Raw genomic sequence first — 21,988 nt, forward strand, 5'->3', positions numbered from 1 at the left:
GTATAGTACTATTGCAAAGACTCCTCTATAAATTTAGTTGTGGAAACACAGGCAGTAGCATTCGGAGAGATATCAACTGACTCAGAATAATATGATCCATGGGCTTAACTCAGAACTTTGCCAGAGGGAAGTCATACACTTAAGTGGCTGCTGAATAGTCATGATTTGAATTGTTGTTCTGCTCTGGGGGCCCAGATGACTTTAAAAAGAAACTGTAGTTCCTTTCCATTAGCTTACAGCATAGCAGCAGCTGCTTCTTTAAAAGATATATCTAAATAAGATGCCAAGATGACACATGCTTTTCAAGGAATGTTGGTAGAATGTTCAACACAGCTACGGCTCTGTCTGGCACAATTCAATAGAAGTTCTCAATTTTCTTTGAAGGGAAATATTCCATATGCAAAAAGCCCGCACTCTATAGAAATGACGAGTGCACTTGTCAGATCGAAGCAATGTTGTTAGTTATGGTTTTAGTATGTTAATTTAGCTTTTCAGTGGTGGGATTACTCTTCTGGTTAGTTCATTAAGCTTGTATTGTTAGGATGTAGACTTATTGTCTGAATTTCCCTTTGGGCATCTCTGCAATGAAGATGAAGAAGGCAAGGTCAAACACAAGCACATTGGGGTTAATATTTTTTAAAAGAAAATGGACAGGGAGGTAGGAGCTCTGAGCTGTAATTTTGGTACTAATCAGTGAGCTGTTTGATCTTAGATAAGTGACAACTTTTCTAGCCGTCATTTTCATAATTTGTAAATAATGAAAAATGACCTCTATTGTTGATTGGATTTAATAATGTTCAGTTCAGTTCAGTTGTTCAGTCACGTCCAACTCTTTGTGACCCCATGGACTGCAGCACCCCAGGCCTCCCTGTCCATTATCAACTCCCAGAGTTTACCCAAACTCATGTCCATTGAGTCGGTGATGCCATCCAGCCATTTCATCCTCTGTCATCCCCTTCTCCTTCTGCCTTCAATCTTTCCCAGCATCAGGGTCTTCAAATGAGTCAGCTCTTAGCATCCTGTGGCCAAAGTAGTGGAGTTTCAGCTTCAACATCAGTCCTTTCAATGAACACTCAGGACTGATATCCTTTAGGATGGACTGGTTGGATCTCCTTGCAGTCCAAGGAACTCTCAAGTGTCTTCTCCAACACCACAGTTTAAAAGCATCAATTCTTCGACACTCAGCTTTCTTTATAGTCCAACTCTCACATCCATACATGACTACTGGAAAAACCATAGCCTTGACTAGATGGACCTTTGTTGGCAAAGTTAATAAAGTTATATATATATATATATATATATATATATATATATATAAACTGTGTAACCTTGATATCAGGGATATAATAGTGAGCAAAGAAATACATAATAAGTCCTATTATTGTGCTTACAGTCATTTATGGTGAAAAATCTTAAAGGACTAATCCTGCTGTGTGTGTGTGTGTGCTCAGTTGCTTTAGTCGTGTCCAACTTTTTGTGACCCTATGAACTGTAGCCCCAAGGCTCTTCTGTCCATGGGGATTCTCCAGGCACAAATACTAGAGTGGGCTGCCATGCCCTCCTCCAGGGGATCTTTCTGACCTAGAGATCGAACCTCCATCTGCCTGCCTCTCTTGCATTGCAGGCATATTCTTTACCCACTGAGCCACCTAGGAAGCCCTAATCCTTCTAATAAAGGTGTAACTATGTTCTGAGCTCACGGCTCGACAGTAAAGGAGTGTGGTTCTATGAAGCATACCTAAGGGTACTGACTGGTACAGGGAAGGCAGGGAGAGCTTGTCTACAGAGCTATCCTTTAGTTGAGATTTAAAAGAGATAGCAAAGTGAGAGAGAAACAATGTCCAACTGAGGAAACAGTTTGTGCAAATATCCTCGGGTCTGAAGAATGGTGGCTTTGGTAAACCAGAAGAAAGCCAGGGTGACTGGAACAAGAGAATGAATTGGAGCAAGTTTCTGGAGGAAAAAAGAGAGGAAAGCAAAGCCAGGATAAACAGTTTTACAGCATATTTTCAGAGTTTTTGTTTTCTTCCCAGTGACAGAGGAACTCAGTTTTTTCAGTTAGATGTTGTGAAGATTAAATGGGACACTGTATGCAAAATGCACAGTTATGGACATAGAATAAATGTTCATTAAATGAGACCTAATTGTAATCATTTCAGGAGAGTCCCTATCTAAAGGATTTAGACAATGGGGGAACTATTGTAAGTGGAAATACTGCCTTAATAAAAAATGTTCAGAATAGGTCTAGAATCATGAACGAATCAAGCCAATGTAGGTATTTACTATCTATCACAACCCAGTACTTGTAAGCAGGTTTGACCCATCCAAGGATCATGTCCTTGATAAATAATGAAGTCAATACATGGAAGCTTAAGCATCGTAGTTACCCTGGGCCCCTGATGCTCTCCTCCTGGCTTTGCACCTGTACTGTCCTGTTCTACTTATGTGTTCACCCTTGGCATTCTCTCTTGATTTCTGAAACTCTTTTGCTCTTTGGGTTTGCACATTGCTTTTGATTTTTACAAATTGACCCTTGCTGTTTTCTGTGCCTAAAACTTCAATTTTATCTGCAAGTCTCTTCACTGCCCAGTCACCTTGTCTAGGGTCCTGTCCTTTATTTTTAGCCCACCACATCTAAAACTCTAAAGAGATTCAGATAGTCATTGTACTGAGCATATATGGGGCATTCAATACGTAGATATTGATTGGCATATTGGCTGCAGATTGGAATCATGGTAATCAGTGGAAGCCTAATAATAAATTAATGCAACAAGGTCATTGGAGTGACCCTCAGAAAACTATTTGCTTGCTGCATCATTGATTACAGAGGGGAATTATAACCGCCCCAGGGTAGCTGTGAAGGGCTAATTCGCGTAATACTGTCACAGTTCTCTGACTCTCCTGTTCATCGACAATATTCCATCCAAATTCTTGCTGCACTACATGCTGATGCCAACAAGACCTCTGAGTTGTCACAGAGCTCTCCTGTGAATACAGGGAACTCGGTTACCTGGTGTTCGTCACAACTTAAGTGACCTACAAACAGATGGAACTTAACATGTCCAGGGTACAACTTATTACCATATCCTAACCATTTCTCCTGTATTTCCTAACTCCTGTCAGAAACCTGGGTATCATCTTTGATACTTCCCAACACTCACCTACCACATTCAATCAATCTCCAAGACCTGCCTGTCTTATCAACTAGTCTCTTTAGAATTTGCCTACTTCTCTCCCTATGCACTCAGTTTTCTTAGAATGCATAATTTCTAGTCTATAATTAACACACAAGACTTACAACTGACATGCTTGTTTTTTAACTTGATCGCTTCATCCCCACCCATGCATACTCCATCCTATATGTATTCAAGGAGGTCTTTCTAAATTTTATACTTGATCATGTCACTTTCCTGCTGAAAAATGCTCACATAGTTCCTTCTTGCTATTTGAATGAATTCAGGCTATTTAACATGGACTATAAATTCTTTCATGACTTTTCCCTCAGGGGGTTCATCACTCCTAAACTTTTCCTTTCCAACCATTCTGAAATATTTGCTTTTCCATGAATATGTCATTTTCTCTTCCATTTCTGGACCTTTGGTTATATTCTGACTTCCCCCAAAGCAGTCTCCCTCCCATTAAACCTTTTCTAGGCTGCCCTGGCCCCAGTTATCCTCAGATTTCCATGTCAATGTCAGCTCCTCCAGGAGGGGCTAGTTATCCTCCCCTTCCACTAGTATCCTGTACTTACTCCATCCAACCAGTTGTTGACTTTGTTGACATTACTTGTTTACTTGTCTTATCTCTCTCTCTCAAATACAAACTGGTTAAGAGTGGAGATAATCTATCTTATTTTCATTTTATTACCAGCATCAAATATGACACATGGCCAAGTACTAACTTAAAAACACATTTGTTGAATAAATCAGTAGGTGCATGGAAAGTTAATCAAAGGTGTGCTTATAGAAAGACATCCATAAATGCCATTTTATTCTAAGATGATTGTATACTAGATATCAAACCAAAAGCACCTCTGGATTTAAAAAATACACACTTAATTCAAATCTGTCCTGGAAGAAACAGATAATCTGGCAAATGCTAGATGCCAGTGGGCTGCATTGAAGTAAATACCACATTCCAGGCAAGTCATGTTTTCTGCATGTCATGTAGAGAGGACATTGCTGACCCAATAGCATTTATTTTATTCTTTCCACAGATGTTTACTGTTTTCAACAACAACAAATCCAAAGATTATAAAATTGAGTTGTTTCCCATTTCTTGAGAGGCAATGTTGACTTATACATAGAGTTATTTTTGTTATCTCAGTATCTAGTGGCTTATAGGTAGCTAAGTTAAATAAGAATGTAACTATAAATGTATGTTAAAATGTATTTGATTTGGAATCAAATGCCTGGGCTTTGCCACTTACTAGCTAAAGAATATTCTATCAATTCCATCACCAAAAGACATCTTTAAATCCTTTTACTTCTCCTATCTTTCTGTTACTAAGTCCAGACCACCATTATCTATCACTTAGTTTCCTCAGTAGCCTCAGTTCCCAGTTTTCTGCTTTTGTTTTTTTGTTTGTTGTACATCAATCCATTCTCCATTCTTCAGATGGCCAGGACTCTCTTTTCAGAGGACACACTTGGTTCTGCTATCTCTCTGCTTGAAACTCTTCAGTGATTTCCCAGTGATTTCAGGATAAATTCGAACCCTTATCATCATCTAGAAGGGTTTGCCTGATTTGGCCTCTGCTTACACTTTTCCCACCATTTTTCTTCCATGTGATACCACATTTCCTCCAGCTCTTTTTATTTTTTTTATTACCCCCACTACAGTGGCTTTTCTTGGGAAGTCATTTGAGCAATGCTCAGAGTCATTAACATCCCCTGTTGTTTGTGAACAGGTCAAACCCCTTGCTATATAGTCCACTGTCTTCTCCAGGCAGAACTTGGAGCTTCTGTTGCTCTCAGAACAAGGCCTATATTCACCGTGGGAACATGGCGAATTGTAGAATGCACAGCTCTGAACACCGACAGGCCTGGGTTTAAATAGCTAAGTAAATCACTATTTAATAATAAGAATAAAAATATTCACGTATTATTAGTGTAGATACCATATTAAGTTGGTTTTCATGTATCACCTCTTTTAGGCTTCAAAAAATCATACTATATCATTATTCCAATTTATGCATAAAAAAGTTAATTTTTAAATAGTGTTTTCTCAAGTCTTAAGTGGGGATTTAAAGCAGTCTGGAAACTTTAGAGCCAGAACTTAGCTTCTGTCATATACATCATATACAGAAATATGATATAGTCAGTACTGAGCACAGCGCCTAGCATATGTTAACCTTTTATGATAAATACCTTTCTTTGTTATTTCTCCTTTAGAGGAGGAATCTCCCCTTTCCCCTCTCTGTCTAACCATATTCTTTTCTATTCAGCACTAGGTTCAGTCATGCTTTTCTCAACCGCTGGTGTCCCCTGAATCCACCACTCGTTTTGACTTTTTCTCACTCACTGTGCAGGATCATAAACTCCTGCAGGGCACCGGTTGTTTTCCTTGTTTTTGCGGCATTCCTCTCAGCATCTTGCACAGTGCAATGTAATTGTAGGCCAGTCAATAAATGCTTGTTGAATGAATGCATTAAACCTCATGATCGATCTTCTGACCTTGAACTCAGTACAATGTTCTAAAGAGCTGAGCTAACTTGTTAGGCCAAGCACAATTAAAAATCATATGTATATATACATTTCTTAAAGGAGAACTTTGTGATTCCAATTATTGGTGAGCCCAGTGGTTCTTGACTGGGGAGATTTCCCCCCAGAAGACATTTGGCAATGTCTGGAAACGTTTTTGGTTGTCACAATTGTGGGGTGTACAACTGGCTTTCAGTGTGGAGGGATCCAGGATGCTGTTAAATATTCTACAATACACATCAGCTTCCGACACTAAGAATTATCCAACCCCAAATGTCAACCGTGCCAAGACTGAGGAAACCTGGGTTAGATAAGATATCAAAAGAGATTATAGAATTTACATAGAATTTATCGAACACTTTATAAATATGTACTATGCATCTATGGTGCATGTGGTTTTGGATCGTGTATAAATGCATGAAGGCTTCTCTGATGGCTCAGTGGTAAATAATCCTCCTGCAATGAAAGAGACATGGGTTTGATCCCTGGGTTGGGAAGACCCCCTGGAGAAGGAAATGGCAATCTACTCCAGTAGTCTTGCCTGGGAAATACCATGGACAGAGGAGCCTGGTGGCTACAGTCCATGGGATTGCAAGAGTTAGATGTGACTTAGCAACTACACCACCACCACCATAAATGCATGGAAAATAGGGAGAAATCTCTACTGTTAAATTCTTTTTGAATCAAAATTTCAAAGCTACTAGGAAAAAATCATATGTAGTTAAACTCTGCTAATTCAGAAGAATGTAAGGGAAAGTCATTACCTACCATATGATTTATATAAGAACAGCCAAGTTTATTATTTGGCACAATATACAGTAATTAAATGTGGCAACTAACAAATGATGCTCATAAAGAGATTCTCAAAATGGCTATGAATTGCCTGTAATTGATGAGTTTATATTCAAAGGAGTGATGATAAAGAATTTTTTAAATTTTGGAAAGTTTTTGAAATAACTTTTAACACTTCCCTTTCTCATACCTTTATAATCTCAACTAAGAATTGCAAACTGTACATAAAATTCCCATCGTTGTTGTTTAGTTGATAAGTCGTGTCTGGCTCTTTTGTGACCCCATGGACTGTAGCCTGCCAGGCTCTTCTATTCATAGAATTCTCCAGGCAGGAATACTGGAATGGGTTGCCATTTCCTTCTCCAATGGATCTTCCTGACCCAGGGATCAAGCCCATGTCTCCTGTACTGCAGGTGGATTCTTTACCACAGGGAGGCCCCCAAATTACCATTAGAAGCATCCAAATTAACTAATCATTTGATCATAAAATCATATTCACATAGTTCTTAAATTGAAATACTTTAACACACACACACACACACACACACACTCCTAGCAGCCAGATCTTTGCATGGAAGCTAGGAACAGGGATATGGGCAAGGCAAAAAAAAAAAAAAAAAAATGGCTGTAATAGAACTCAGGCTTATTTGGTATACAGCTTATGTATCTGCAAGAAAGATGTTTTATGTCAACTATTCTGATCTATTTTTTCAGTAGGTTTTATTTTGGGGGCTTACCTGATGGCTCAGAGGTTAAAGCACCTGCCTGCAATGTGGGAGACCCGGGTTTGATCCCTAAGTTGGGAAGGTCCCCTGGAGAAGGAAATGGAAACCCACTCCAGTATTTTTGCCTGGAGAATCCCATGGACGGAGGAACCTGGTAGGCTACAGTCCACGGGATCACAAAGAGTTGGACACGGCTGAGCAACTTCACTTCATTTCTTCATTCTAATCTATTTTTCAGTAGATTTTATTTTTTGGAGAAGTTTTAGGTGGATAGCAAATGAGCATAAAGTATAAAGATTTCCCATATATCTTCTGCCCTGACCCCTGAACAAGGCTGTGCATCATCAACATCCCCCAGCAGAGTGATAACCTTTGTAACAATTGATGAATCTATAGTCATACATCATTATCACCTGAAGTCCGTGGTTTACTTCAGGGTTCACTCTATATGTAGGATATTCTATGGGCTTTGACAAATGCTTTTTAAGATGTATCCACCATTATAGTATCATCCAGGCCAGTTTCACTGCCCTAAAAGAATTATTTAATTTTTAAAATAAAAATCAGAACAAATGAAGGCTCATAAAGTTACTCACTACCAGGAAGATAGTTTTCATGTTAAAGAAAAGCCCATCTTTCTTAGGTTATTTACACAAAGAAATTTCATTTCCAAAAGAAAACTGGGATGTCTATAACTGGAAACCAGACGTAGAAATGCTTGCACGTTCAACCCTAACTTTTCTTTTTAATCACATTGTCTTTTGGAATATGAAGGAATTTGCTTTATAAAAATTTCCATTCTTGGAGTATAGAGAAACTTGTGAAACTTCAGACAATGAGGAAAAGACTGGTTATAAAAGAAACTTCTTGTAAAACAGTGAGTTATAACCATAAATTCTTCCAGTTCTGAACCCTGAAAGATCAGGGAAAACTTGACAAAATGAAAATGTTAAAATTTTCAGGCAAGCCAAATGAACTTGCAAGAGCATATTTGTATCCATGTAAAAGAACCTGGTACAAGAAGGTGTAATGGGGGCAGTTTGGATGAAACATGAAATTAAACACATGCATGAATGTTACCAGCAAAGCTAAAATAAAATGAAGCAGATGTCTACTTGCTTAAATAGGTAATTTCTGTGTTAGGAAGTAAAAGCTGAGCTTGAGCAATAATAGCATATATATCAGGTTTAATCACTAATGACTGTATGGTTCAAATAATTCCGTCACTCCTGTGAAAAGTAGACTTTTTAGTAACTTTGCTCGAAACATCTGAGACTTTTGAAAGTGAGGGTAACTCTGATAGTATGAAAAACACATTTCCAATGTCATAGTTTTGTTCTGTTTTTTAACAAATATTAGGAGAGGCATGAGTCAGACACAACTGAAGCGGCTTAGAATGCATGCATGCATTGGAAAAGGAAATGCAACCCACTCCATTATTCTTGCCTGGAGAATCCCAGGGACAGAGGCGCCTGGTGGGCTGCTGTCTATGGGGTCGCACAGAATCGGACACAACTGAAGCGACTTGCAGCAGCAGGAGAGGCATGCTGGTGCCATGTAATGAATAATGGATTAAGGGTGTAGAGGTCAGACAATTTGTGTTTTACTCAGCCTTGCTATTAACTAACTGTGTGGCCTGTCATGTAACTTTTGTGATCAACAGTTTACACATTTAAAATGTCATTGAGTATGGGGGCTCACTTCTGATTTTCTTGACTGGGAGAATGCTTGCTTAAATCCTAGGGACAGGAAAATGGAGGACAGTTGATGATGAGGGATTGACAGGAAGACAAAGACAAGCTCAGTGCTGGAGGTGACATGTCTTTGGTTAGCAGGAGGATTAATCCATGAGGAGTTTCATTTCCTCATAAAATACAATTTTGAAACATGCCGCTATTATGAAGGTATAGGGGTAAGACCTTCACTGGGAAAGAAGTACATGCCAGGCCTCAGTAGACTGTCTGATGGAGGAATTAAGCAATGAACAATAGATGTGCCATGTCCACCTATACTCCCCACCCTCAGCATTGCCTGTCCTCGCATCTTTGAGTGTAAGTGGCTATAAGCCACATCCCTTTATGAACATGGTTGGGTGGGGAAGAGAGATGAATGGGTCCTTTGATTTGGATCTTGTCTTTTAATTATTTGATGACTATCTTCTATTCCAAAACCTATGAGCCTCTCTCCCATTATAAAAATAATAATAATTGTCATTGCATGTTGGGCATAATTCACATATAAATTCAAAATTTTATTAAGTATATATTATTACTTGCATTTTACAAATGAGCAAATCTATATTCAGATAGGCAAAGCAATTTGAGCAAGTCCCCACAACTGTTCAGTAAAAGAAGAAAGGCACCATCTCTAGGTTTGGTTGGATGAAATCTGAATTTTCCTGGTATTCTTTTTATGAAACCCTGTGGCTACTGGAGAGGTCCTTCATGCCCGGGATGGACTCCAGGTCTATCGTTGTTTCTAATGATGAATTATGGCCTTGGTTGCCTTATAAGCCACGCTTCTCAGAACACTAGCTTTGGTGACCGCCTGGCTAGAGTGATTTATTGAAAAGTGACTGTTCTTGATTCGATGCACATAAGTGCATAGGCAGTACACCTTGGGGTAATTATATCATGGATGAAGAGCTGCGATGGCAACCACCCATGGAGTTGTTTATGTCCTGGAGCTGCAGTGCATGGCACCCCAGAGGGCTCTTCCTCCGGCTGAGGTTCGAAGGCTGTGGGCATGGAGGTCAGGGTGGGGGTGGGGGCTGAGCACTAACCTATTACCATGGAGACAGGGATACCGATAAAGAACAGGCATCCTGAGGAAGAAGCAGCTAGAGTAGCCGTATTGCACTTCTCAGAAGGTCCTGATGGAATTAAACAAAAATGCTGACCTTTTTCAAAAGTCCCATGCATAATTTATAACCCACCTCCTAAATTGGTTCCCTCAACCTTTTTTGCTTAAAACATTCAATGGTTTATGCCACATTCAAGTTTCAGTTCAAATATATAATCAAATTCTAAAAACATTTTCACCTTAATAGGCTCTTTGGTTGAAATGAGGTGATGATGCGGCTCATCTACCTTCAATAGCAAAAGTGGACATTGGCAGATTTATTTTTGCATTTGAATTCCCTTTGAATAAAAGCTTCACCAAAGAGCCTCTATTTTTAGCTGTATTTAATTAAAATTTTAAGAATAGGCCTTTCCTTCTACACTGAAATCCAACCAAATTTTGTGGATAAAAAGTGAAAAAGAAAGTTAACTAGTATGTATTAAGCAACATTTTTTAAAAATCAATTTTATACAAGTAAAATTGTTCTCATGAAAAGGCAATACTTACCTCGTAAAGGTTTTTTAGGGATTAAGATATGACATAGGTATGGCAAATTCAAAAGCCTACAGGGAACCAAGAATACAAAATATTGCATGACATCCCTTGTATGTGGAATCTAAAAAGAAATGATACAAATGAACTTATTTACAAAACAGAGACTCACAGACTCAGAGAACTAACTTATTGTTGCCCATAGGAACGGATAGTTAAGGAGTTTGGGATGGATATGTACACACTGTTGTATTTAAAATGGTTAACCAGCAAGGACCTACAGTATAGCACATGGGACTCTGCCCAATGTTATGTGGCAGCCTGGATGGGAGGGGAGTTATGAGGAGAATGGATACATGTATATGCATGGCTGAGTCCCTTCACAGCGTTGTTAATATCACAACATTGTTAATTAGCTATATCCCAGTATAAAGTAAAAAGTTTAAAAAATTTTTAAAAAAAACAGCCTGTTCTCTTCTTCTTAGTCTGATTTAATGAAATTTCAATGTGTTGCTTGAACTGTTGTGCAAGAAAACTGTTGTGCACACTTCAACCTATCTCTGAAAAGAGATGTAGTTATGTAACCTGCTAATCTGCATAAAGTAGATGTCAAAAGAAAAAAAACAGTCTGCAGGAGCCAAGAAGACTGTATACATAGGAGAATGGGCTGAATGCCAGGCAACAGGGCAGGGTAGGGCCTGAAGCAGTTTGGAGAGTGCATGTACAACCTGAAGTAGGCATTTGCTATTTAGCTTTGCCATTGTTTAAAAAAGAGTAGCCATTAATGGAGAAAATGGTGAAATTTCCTAAGCTTTAAATAAAGGCAACTGATTCAAAATACTAAAACATCCATCAGTTAAAAAATAAATACAAATACACAAATAAATATGTCATAGAGTGCCAGTGTGTGAGGCCTCAGATGATGGCTACTAAAAGCTTAGCATAGTGCCTAGCACCTAGTACGTCTTAATAAAGGCTAGCTATTCTTATTTGTTATACTTGGAGATATGCTGAGAGGTTTGAGCTTTTTTCTTGTTTATGGATCAGGGGTTTTAAGGCTCCATAATCTGAGTTGGTTGTGACAGAGCCTAGCCTAGGTTTCTTTGATCTCAAGTCTCAGTTACCTACCCAGTAGTGAGTGGTTAGGAGTGTTCTTTAATAGCTTATAGTTTTTTATGTTGACCTGATCCCCATGATATTTATGTATGCATGTATGTTTGTGTTTAAAAGGAAGAGGACTCATACATAGATGTCTCCATTAAAAAAGTTGAGTGGTATTCCAGATTCACTGCTTCTAGGTGGAATTACTCTCATTGTGACAACATTCCAACAGGGTCTGAATTCATAGTTGTAATACCCCTTTATTATGTTCAGAGAATGAGTCCTTAAAGACCCTTTGTGGCCGCAGCCTTAATGTTAGGTTCTCTAATATTTTGTCACTTTGAAGACAAAGAGATTTCAGATAGACAGAGGTCTCTTTCACTCTTGATAATGCTTATAAGGCAAGAACTATGAAGGTAATAGTTCTTATTTTTGCTTCTTTGTTTCCCAGGTTCAATGGGAACCTATAGAATGTCTACATTCTAGTCAGGAGAGCCAAAAAGCAAATAAAAGTCAGTGAAGAGATGTGCGCTAATGATCCAGGAAGTAGAACAGTGAGTGGAAAGGTGAGCTTTTGATGCAGGAAGTAGAACTAGATCAATAAAGTGAAGGTGAACTCATGTCCCAGGAAGTAGAAGGTGATCAGTGAGTAGAAAGGTGAGCTTGTAACCCAGAAAGTAGAATAAGGTAGGCAAATAAAGGAAAAGAGGAAGTAGTTCTTAGAAGCCAAGGATGATTATTTTTTAAATTTTCTGTCCTTATGCCAAGGAAAGGCCAATAGCACCAGGGATTATTTGAAAACAGGAAGCTCAACCCAGTGTTCTTTGACAACCTAGAGGGGTGGGATGGGTTGGGAGATGGGTTCAGGAGGGGTGGGATGTATGTATACCTGTGACTGATTCATGTTGATGTGTGGCAGATGCCAACACAATATTGTAGAGCACTTGTCCTCTCTTAATTGTATTTTGTTTTGTACTTATCAATATCATACAATTATAACCTTTGATGATTAAAAAAGAAAGAAAATCAAAGCAGAAAAAAAAGAATGACTGATTACCTTAAATTAGACTTTGTAGGCTTTCTTCCTCTGCAGCTGTGAGGTTTTAACCTTTCTCTGACTCAGCTTCCTCATCTGTAAAATTGAGATAATAATACTGCTTGCCTCTCCAGTTGTTCTGAGAGTTAAATAGTCTATGCAAGTGCTTAGTATGCTGCCTGATATATAGTAAATACTCAATAAATATTATTATTATCAGTATTATTCTCATTTTAAATGTTACAGATTGTCTTTCTCCTGCTTAATGAGCACATGCTCTCATCTACTGGAGTGTCTCTCTCACTTACCTACTGGTTTCTTCATTGCGGTGAAGCATCTATAGTTATTTAATTAATAGTTAACGAGAGAGTTTTTGGCGAGACAGGCTCTTCGCACTATTAAATGCTACTGAAAGCACATCTGTTAATTCTGTAGCACGGAGTCCCGCAGTCCCAGGGCACTCTCTCAGTGTCGATCTATGATAAATTGATAACAAGTGAGTTGTTTATTTCCTGGTAAAATGATTGTGCAGGGGGTGGAAGGTGAGAGAGATTGGTTTGTACTGTAGAACAGCTTTTCGTACAAAGCATAGCTTCAAATCAGGAAGACTGGACTTGGTACGCATAATGCCTCAGGAAGGAAAGAGAACCCAGTCTTGTTTTCTTAGGACCACCTGTCAGTTGAGTGGAAATTTCCTCTCTATTGTATAGACATAAGTATGATAGAATCATGTCTACCTGGCTGGAATTCTTACAAAGATGAGTTTGGGCAAGTGCTACATAAGTATTAATAAAAAGCATACTGAATTTCTTCCCCTTATCCTCATAAAGGTATGTGTTCCCTTCCAGTATCTCTTTTGTTATTTCCTTCTCAGTTTTCATTGCTTATGGATGTGCATTTTATTAAAATACTGCAATATATATATATACATATATATATATAATATTATAAGGTGTAATTATAGGTCTCTGGCAAAGTAAAAGTCCATATTAATATGTTGTATTTGTCCAGTGTTCATAGCCTGATTTCCACTGATTTGCTGGCTACTTAAACCTCTGCTCTGTATCAAAGCAGGGCCACGGTACACAGTGTGTGCCTATGCCCTGACCCCAGTTTCCACATCTCTCATAAAGTGACTTGGGGATGTCATTTTTGCAAACCAATAGCCAGTCTTCCTGTGTGCCTGGTGCTCTACAGTTCCAAAAGCACTTTCCCCTGCATTTTTCACTTGATTTTCGTAACAAACCTGCGAGCCCAGAAGAGCTTTATGAATTCTATTTTATATATAGGAAAATAAGCCTGAAAGAATGTAATCAGTTCATAAAGGAACAGGATAGGGATTTGAACTCAGGAATACATGACTCCAGGGTCCTTGCTTTGTCTTCCAGTCACAGGCAAGAAGAGGTGATTTCTCAGAAACCTCCCGATTAGTTAGAGTGCCTCTTTTTTTCCTAAGGATCTGTATACCAAAAGAATGCTTAGAGGTGCTATCAAAGCAAGGACATGAAGTCATTTTTTATCTTCTGATCCTGTTCTGATTCTTTACCTCTTCGAAATTGTCATGATAAGGTCACAAAGGAGGGTAGATTCCTTCTGAAGTTCAGGTTTTTAGGAAAAAGAAAATCATCCATAGGTCACTGATGGCACTTGACACTGGTGAGAAGTATCAAGAAGTGAAGGGGAATCAGACATGGGTGTGGATACTGGATCCACCGATTTCTAGTTGTAGTACCATGGACGTTCTCTCTTAAGTCGCTATGTCTTCATCCGGTAAGAGGGAAAATGAGCGTATATGCCTTTTATGGATGGCATAAAGATTGAAGAAAACATAGTTCCTTTAAACTGCTTAGCAAAGAATCGGTGCTGTAGCCTCATAAATAAATAATAGCTATTGTCACTCTTACTTATACTAATTTTACCTTTGATATTTGGACGTTGTAATGAGATAACATATAGGGAAATCAGACTATTGGAAGTTTCTCGAGTATATTTTGCCTTAGAGATCTTCCAGGTTCTTCAGACCCAAAAATAATGAGTAAAGAAAATGATGAATAATATGTGTTCTGCACTCATGCCCTCTGTATCACATTTCAACTTCTGCAAAGAATGATCATATCACTTACTATGTCCCTTTCCAAAAAAATTCAATCCAATTTAACAAATGTTACCTGAGGGCCTACTGTGTGTCCAGTACTGTGCTAGGCATTGGGAAGAGAGGTGGACACAACACGGTCTTCAGCCCCAAGAAGTTTTTGGGTGAATGGGGATGATGGAAACAGATGCTTAAAAATTGTGTTGCAAGGTCTATGATGGCTGTAAGCCCAGAATGGTATTAAAGTTATACTAGGGCCACTTAGGGAAGCCTAGAGCTTGGAAGGCAGTCAGAGGATTCCTGGGAGCATTTTGGTATTACCAGATAGCAAAGTTAAAATCAGAAGAGGTGGAAAATAACTTTTAAGAGGATTTCTGGAGCCAAGTCATGGGATCCTATTGACAAGGTGGTGGGCTTTATCTTGGAGGTTAGAAGTCACAAAATAGCATACCATAAGCCGTATACACCTTAGATAGCCCATACAGATTATTTGATATCCTGGGTCTTTTTAAAAATGAATTTACATAAATATAAAATACGATTTCACTTACAAATACCGATGGCTACCTCGTGGTGAAATCATTCATCACACATTTCCAGGGAGTATCAACTAACTGGAACTGAAGTATGGATGCCTGTAAAATGCTAGGCAGATGCTTTCAGATTTTCCACAGTCCTTACCAGTCCCTTTGAATTGCATTTGCCTAATGCACTCAATTTTGTTATGTTTGACACACACAGGCATTCTAGACTGCTTTCTGCTTCTTCCATTGTCCATCCTTAACAAAGGTAGGAAACTGTACCTGTAAGAAAACTGGGTATCAGTTTCTTTAATGCATGGATAGTGTCTTCAGACTACAAATAGTTTGTTCCCTGGACACCAACAAGTTCATCAAATCATTTCTATCCAGGTTAAGGTCAGAGCAGGAATAAGGAGACAGCAACTTAACAGCCAAAATATTGGTACTACTAGTTATGTCTACAAATAACAGGTTCAGTTCAGTTCAGTCACTCAGTCGTGTCCGACTCTTTGTGACCCCATGAACCGCAGCACGCCAGGCCTCCCTGTCCATCACCAACTCCCGGAATCCACCCAAACCCATGTCCATTGTGTTGGTGATGTCATCCAACCATCTCATCCTCTGTCATCCCCTTCTCCCCTCCTGCCCTCAGTCTTTCCCAGCATCAGTGTCTTTTCAAATAAGTCAGCTCTCTGCATCAAGTGGCCAAAGTATAGGAGTTTCAGCTTCAACATCCGTCCTTCCAATGAACACCCAGGACTGATCTCCTTTAGGATGGACTGGTTGGCTCTTCTTGCAGTCCAAGGGACTCTCAAGAGTCTTCTCCAACACCACAGTTTAAAAGCATCAATTCTTCAGTGCTCAGCTTTCTTTATAGTCCAACTCACATCCATACATGATGAATGGAAAAACCATAGCCCTGACTAGATGGACCTTTGTTGGCAAAGTAATATCTCTGCTTTTTAATATATTGTCTAGGTTGGTCATAACTTTCCTTCCAAGGAGTAAGCGTCTTTTAATTTCATGGCTGCAATCACCATCCACGGTGATTCTGGAGCCCAGAAAAATAAAGTCAGCCACTGTTTCCACTGTTTCCCCATCTATTTGCCATGAAGTGATGGGACCGGATGCCATGATCTTAGTTTTCTGAATGTTGAGCTTTAAGCCAACTGTTTCACTCTCCTCTTTTATTCTTCAAGAGGCTCTTTAGTTCTTCTTTACTTTCTGCCATAAGGGTGGTGTCATCTGCATCTGAGGTTATTGATATTTCTCCCAGCAATCTTGATTCCAGCCCACTGTTTCTCATGATGTACTCTGCATAGAAGTTAAATAAGCAGGGTGACAATATACAGCCTTGACGTACTCTTTTTCCTATTTGGAACCAGTCTGTTGTTCCATGTCTTGTTCTAACTGTTCTTTCCTGACCTGCATATAAGTTTCTCAAGAGGCAGCTCAGGTGGTCTGGTATCCCATCTCTTTCAGAATTTTCCACAGTTTATTGTGATCCACACAGTCAAAGGCTTTAGCATAGTCAATAAAGCAGAAATAGATGTTTTTCTGGAACTCTCTTGCTTTTTTGATGATCCAGGGGATGTTGGCAATTTGATCTGATTCCTCTGCCTTTTCTAAAACCAGCTTGAATATCTGGAAGTTCACGGTTCATGTATTGCCGAAGCCTGGCTTGGAGAATTTTGAGCATTACTTTACTAGCGTGTGAGATAAGTGCAATTGTGCGGTAGTTTGAGAATTCTTTGGGATTTCCTTTCTTTGGGATTGGAATGAAAACTGACCTTTTCCAGTCCTGTGGCCACTGCTGCGTTCTCTAGATTTGCTGACATATTGAGTGCAGCATTTTCACAGCATCATCTTTTAAGATTTGAAATAGCTCAACTGGAATTCCATCACCTCCACTAGCTTTGTTCATAGTGATGCTTCCTAAGGCCCACCTGACTTCACATTCCAGGATGTCCAGCTCTAGGTGAGTGTGAGTGATCACACCTTCGTGATTATCTGGGTCATGAAGATCTTTTTTGTACAGTTCTTCTGTGTATTCTTGCCACCTCTTCTTTATAATGGATAATGTCTACTTAATTATATATGCCAGCAATTCTGCTATTAAGTTTACACACATCATTTCAAGTAATAGTCTTACAAGAACAATTCTTTAGTATCCCTATTTTACAAATAAAGAAAACGACATTTACAAATGTTGATAGAATGGTCAAAGTTGGACTCCTTAAACATACTCTTAAACAGTCTGTATTGCTGCAAGCGGGTAGTGTAATATTTCTAAGTGGTTTTATGAGTAGGAAGAGCAAAGTAAAAACAGGAAGAATATGATGGAGTACATACACTAGGATGTATAATGCTTCTTATTCTATATTTTCATATGTTCAAAGAGATTATCTTTTAGTCTAATTAAAATATACTCAAGGAAACCCTACTAAGAATTGCCTAAAAGTTTTGCATATCAAGTTGCCATTCAGGTATAGGTCTCAGTCTGACACTTGACCAGATTGTAGCTAACAGGAAGCGGAGTACTAGTGATCTACTAATTTTGTCAACACGTTTGGAAAGATTTTCTCCTTAAATAACAAATAAAGTGAAAAACCAGTTTTAAAAACTTTTTGGAAAATTGCAGGATAAAGAAAAGGGAACTTTGTCCAGAAGAATAGAAAGAAAATTTATTTCTTTCTATAAATAGAATAGAAAGAAAAATTATTTCTAATTAATAGAAATAAAATTATCACAATTTTAGAAACCAGTTGATATAATAGTAAAGAAATAGTGCCTCTTGGAAACAGAAGCAGATCATCATAATAAGGTAACATAAGCTGAGAGAAACAATATTAGGATAAGCTGAAAATATAGATAAGTGTTGTAAAAGATGATAAGGAAACTAAAAAAGCAAAACCAAAACTTCAGCTGCATAATTAAAATAATTTGTGGGGGAAAAAAATGAAGGAAGAGTCAGAAATCATTCTTCCTGAATGACAGCTTATATAGTTCCAACTGACTTGCTGCTGAGAAAAAGAAAATGGACAAAATATTTACAAAGCTTATACACATACACACTTATACACATACAAGGAGTAAGATATAATATCAAGAAAAACAACAAATACCAGAATACAGCATATAAAGACAAAAGAATGAAAATACAGAAAAGTGTGTAACATACATAAGAGTCCAATAAGGAAGTCTAACATGCATATAATTGGAAATCCAGAAGGAGAGGAGAAAGGGGAAAAAAGGCAAAAAGCAATACAAATTTCCAAAAAATAGTAAAGAAATTGAACCATCAATTCCAGAAGTCCTATAAACACCATGAAGGAAGAATATAAAGAAAACTATACTGAAGAGTATCATAAAAAACTGCTAAAACTAAGAACAAAGATAAAAATCTTAAGGAAAAAGGGAAAGTGGGGAAGGCATATTATCTTCTGAAGAGCAACAATAAGACAGATAGCCAATTTTATCAATAGAAGCTATAAAAAGCAGAAGACAAAGGAATGATGTCTTTAAAGTGCTGAAAGAAAATGAGAGATGATCTAAAATGTTAACACAGAAAAAAATCCTTTCAAGAATTATCGTGAATTTAAGAGATATTCAAACAAACACAAACTAAGGGAATTCATCACCAGCAGAGCAGCTCTAATGAAACACTAAAAAGAGTTATTCAATGCCAATGAAATATCTGCCACATGGAAGCTAAGAAATGCAAGAATGAATAAAGAATATCAGAAAATAATAAATACGTGGGTGAACATAATTGCAACATATACACAGAATTTATAGGAAACTTTTACACAACAATGATATAGATAACAACGAAAAAAGACAGTCTAGTAGGAATATGTACACCGTTCTTTAACCAGTCCCGTATGAAAGTCTTCTGTGGCCAAAATCCACATGAAAGTGTTCGTCCTCATTGGTAATCATGTGGTACAAATTGAAATAAAAACAAAGTACAACTAAATGCTCGCCAGAGTACTAAAATTCAAAGACTGACAATACTGAATTGATAGCAAAGTTGTGAAAAAACAGGAGCTCTCATAGGCCGTTGGTGGAAGTTAAATTATTATAGTTGTTAAATCACTGGAGTTAAGTTAAATTATTAGAGTTATAAAAATTGAAAATTAATATGCCTTATAGCACAGAAATTCTACTTCTTATATTTATATATGATAGAAATATCAGCATGTGGTCACAAAAAGACATTCTCAAGAAGTTTCTTAGGAGCATCATTTGTAAAAACCCCAAGCTTGAAACAACTCAAATGCTCATCAACAGCAGAATAAATAAATTGTGGTACTCAATAAGGTACTGTAGATTAAGCAGTTCCGCAAATTATAGCCCATGGGCCAAATCTGACTCACTGCCTGTTTTTTCAAATACATCTTATTAGAACACAGTCAATCTCATTCTTTTATATATTGCTAATAGCTTGTTTCATGCTATAACAGAGTTGAGTCATTGCAGTAAAGACCATCTGTTCTTCAAAGTCAATTAAAATATATATATATATATATGTGTGTGTGTGTGTGTGTATATATATATATATATATATATATATATATATATTGCCTTTACAGAAAAAGTTTGCCAACCCTTCTGTAGGTCAGTGAACATAAGTGGACTACAACTATGTTTGTTAACATGTATGAATATTATAAATAAAATCTTAAGTAAAAAGAAACCACCCCTCCCCAAGAAAAAAATTACACAGATAACATTCTTCAAACAGTGTTTTTGAGCTCCTTTCTCTACCTGTCCTAGAATTTTCCCTGTTTTAAAATTTAACTCTGTCCTTCAGTTGCCCAGGACAAGAATTGACGTTCTCACATCCAATCTATCAGAAAGTCTTATTGGTTTTCTAATGTACCTTACCTTTGAGGTACATTAAGTGTTCAACCACATCACCACTTCTTCCCTCATCATTCTGGTCCGTGGCACCATCACCTCTCATCAGGACTATGGCAATAGCCTCACTGGTGTCTCTCCTTCTGCCCTTGGCCCTATTCACAGCAGATAGAGCCATTCTACTAAAAAGCTAATCAGGCTTCCCTGGTGGCCAAGTCGTTAAGAATCCTCCTTGTAATGCAGAGGACATGGGTTCAATCACTGGTCTCGAAAGATCTCACATGCCTAGGAGCAGCTAAGCCTGTGAGTCAACTACTGAGCCCGTTCTCTAGAGCCAGTGCTCAGCAGCAAGAGAAGGAACTGCAGTGAGAAGCCTGCACATCACAATTAGACAGTAGCCCCTGCTCACTGCAACTAGAGAAAGGCCATGTGCAGCAAAGAAGACCCAAAGCAGCCAAGAAAGTAGCTAACTAGATGAATAAAAACTTTTTAAAAGTCAGCTCACGCTACTTCTTTGCTCATAACTTTTCACTGGCCTGTCTTCTTAGAGCAACTGCTAAGATTCTTACTCTTACCATCTCTTCACATGGCCTTACCTGATCTGCCTTTGTATTACCCCGGTGGCCTCCTCTCCTGCTACTTCCCTCTCTGCACCCTTGCTCACTCTCGCTCACTCTAGACCAGGCACACCGGTCTCTGCTCTTCTTTGAAACCACGCTAGTCAAGGTCACTGAACTTGCTGTTCTAGCCAGTCTGTTCTTCTTTTAGATATCCCTTTGGTTCACTCCCTCACCTACTTCAGATCTTTACTCAAATGTTTCCTTCTTAGGGCTTCCCTGGTGGCTGAGATGGTAAAGAATCTGTCTGCAATGTGACAGACCCAGGTTCGATCCCTGGGTCTGGAAGATCCCCTGCAGAAGGGAATGATTACCCACTTTAGGATTCTTGCCTGGAAAATCCCATGGACAGAGGAGCCTGGTGAGGTATAGTCCATGGGGTCACAAAGAGTCAGGCACAACTGAGCAACTAACACTCTCACTTTCACTTTTCCTTCTTGGTAGGATCTTGCTTTCCCTTCCTATTTAAAAATGCAACATTCTACACTCCGAGCACTCACTTACCTTCCTTATTTATCTGCAGATTATTTACAAATATCTGAAATATTCTATTTTCTTTTGTAGTCTCCACAAAGATGAGGATTTTTGTTTCTCCTGTTTAGTCTTATATTCTAAACACTAGGACAATGTGTGGCACAGAGTAACATTTAATTAATGTCTGTCTTCTAAATAAATAAACTGAGCAGTTCTGAAATTCTCAGAAAAAAAAAGTGAGAAAAATAACAGAAATGATAAATATGGAGGACAGAGAAAGGAGTTTTACTTAAACGTAACTAGTGTTCACAAGGAAAAAAAATCAGAGTAACTACAACATAGGCATCAACAATATAATTTTTTTAAATCCTGATAAGTAATTAGATTAGAAAGTAAAGACAAAAGGGTTCTTGCTGCTCTGATGAAGTCAGGGGAAAAGAACTGACAGAAACATACCTTGGCAAAATTTATGATGGGTCAGAACAAAGAAAACTGTGACAAGTGCTCAGGTAAGGGGAACATTTAAAAAAGATAAACAGGTTACTAAACACACACACACACACATGTCAGTCTGGCTTAGACTCCATTATATCAGAAGTTAGGATGTAAGGAGTGACAACTGATGGATTTTAATGGAGGAGGTTTGGATTCAAAGTCTTTACATACATCCCAGTTATCTTTCAAGTATGTGACAATGGAAACACAGTCTCAGATGTGCAAAAGCAAAGGTAT

This window comes from Bubalus bubalis, chromosome 15 (assembly GCF_019923935.1).
Source record: "Bubalus bubalis isolate 160015118507 breed Murrah chromosome 15, NDDB_SH_1, whole genome shotgun sequence".
NCBI classification, from domain to species: Eukaryota; Metazoa; Chordata; class Mammalia; order Artiodactyla; family Bovidae; genus Bubalus; species Bubalus bubalis.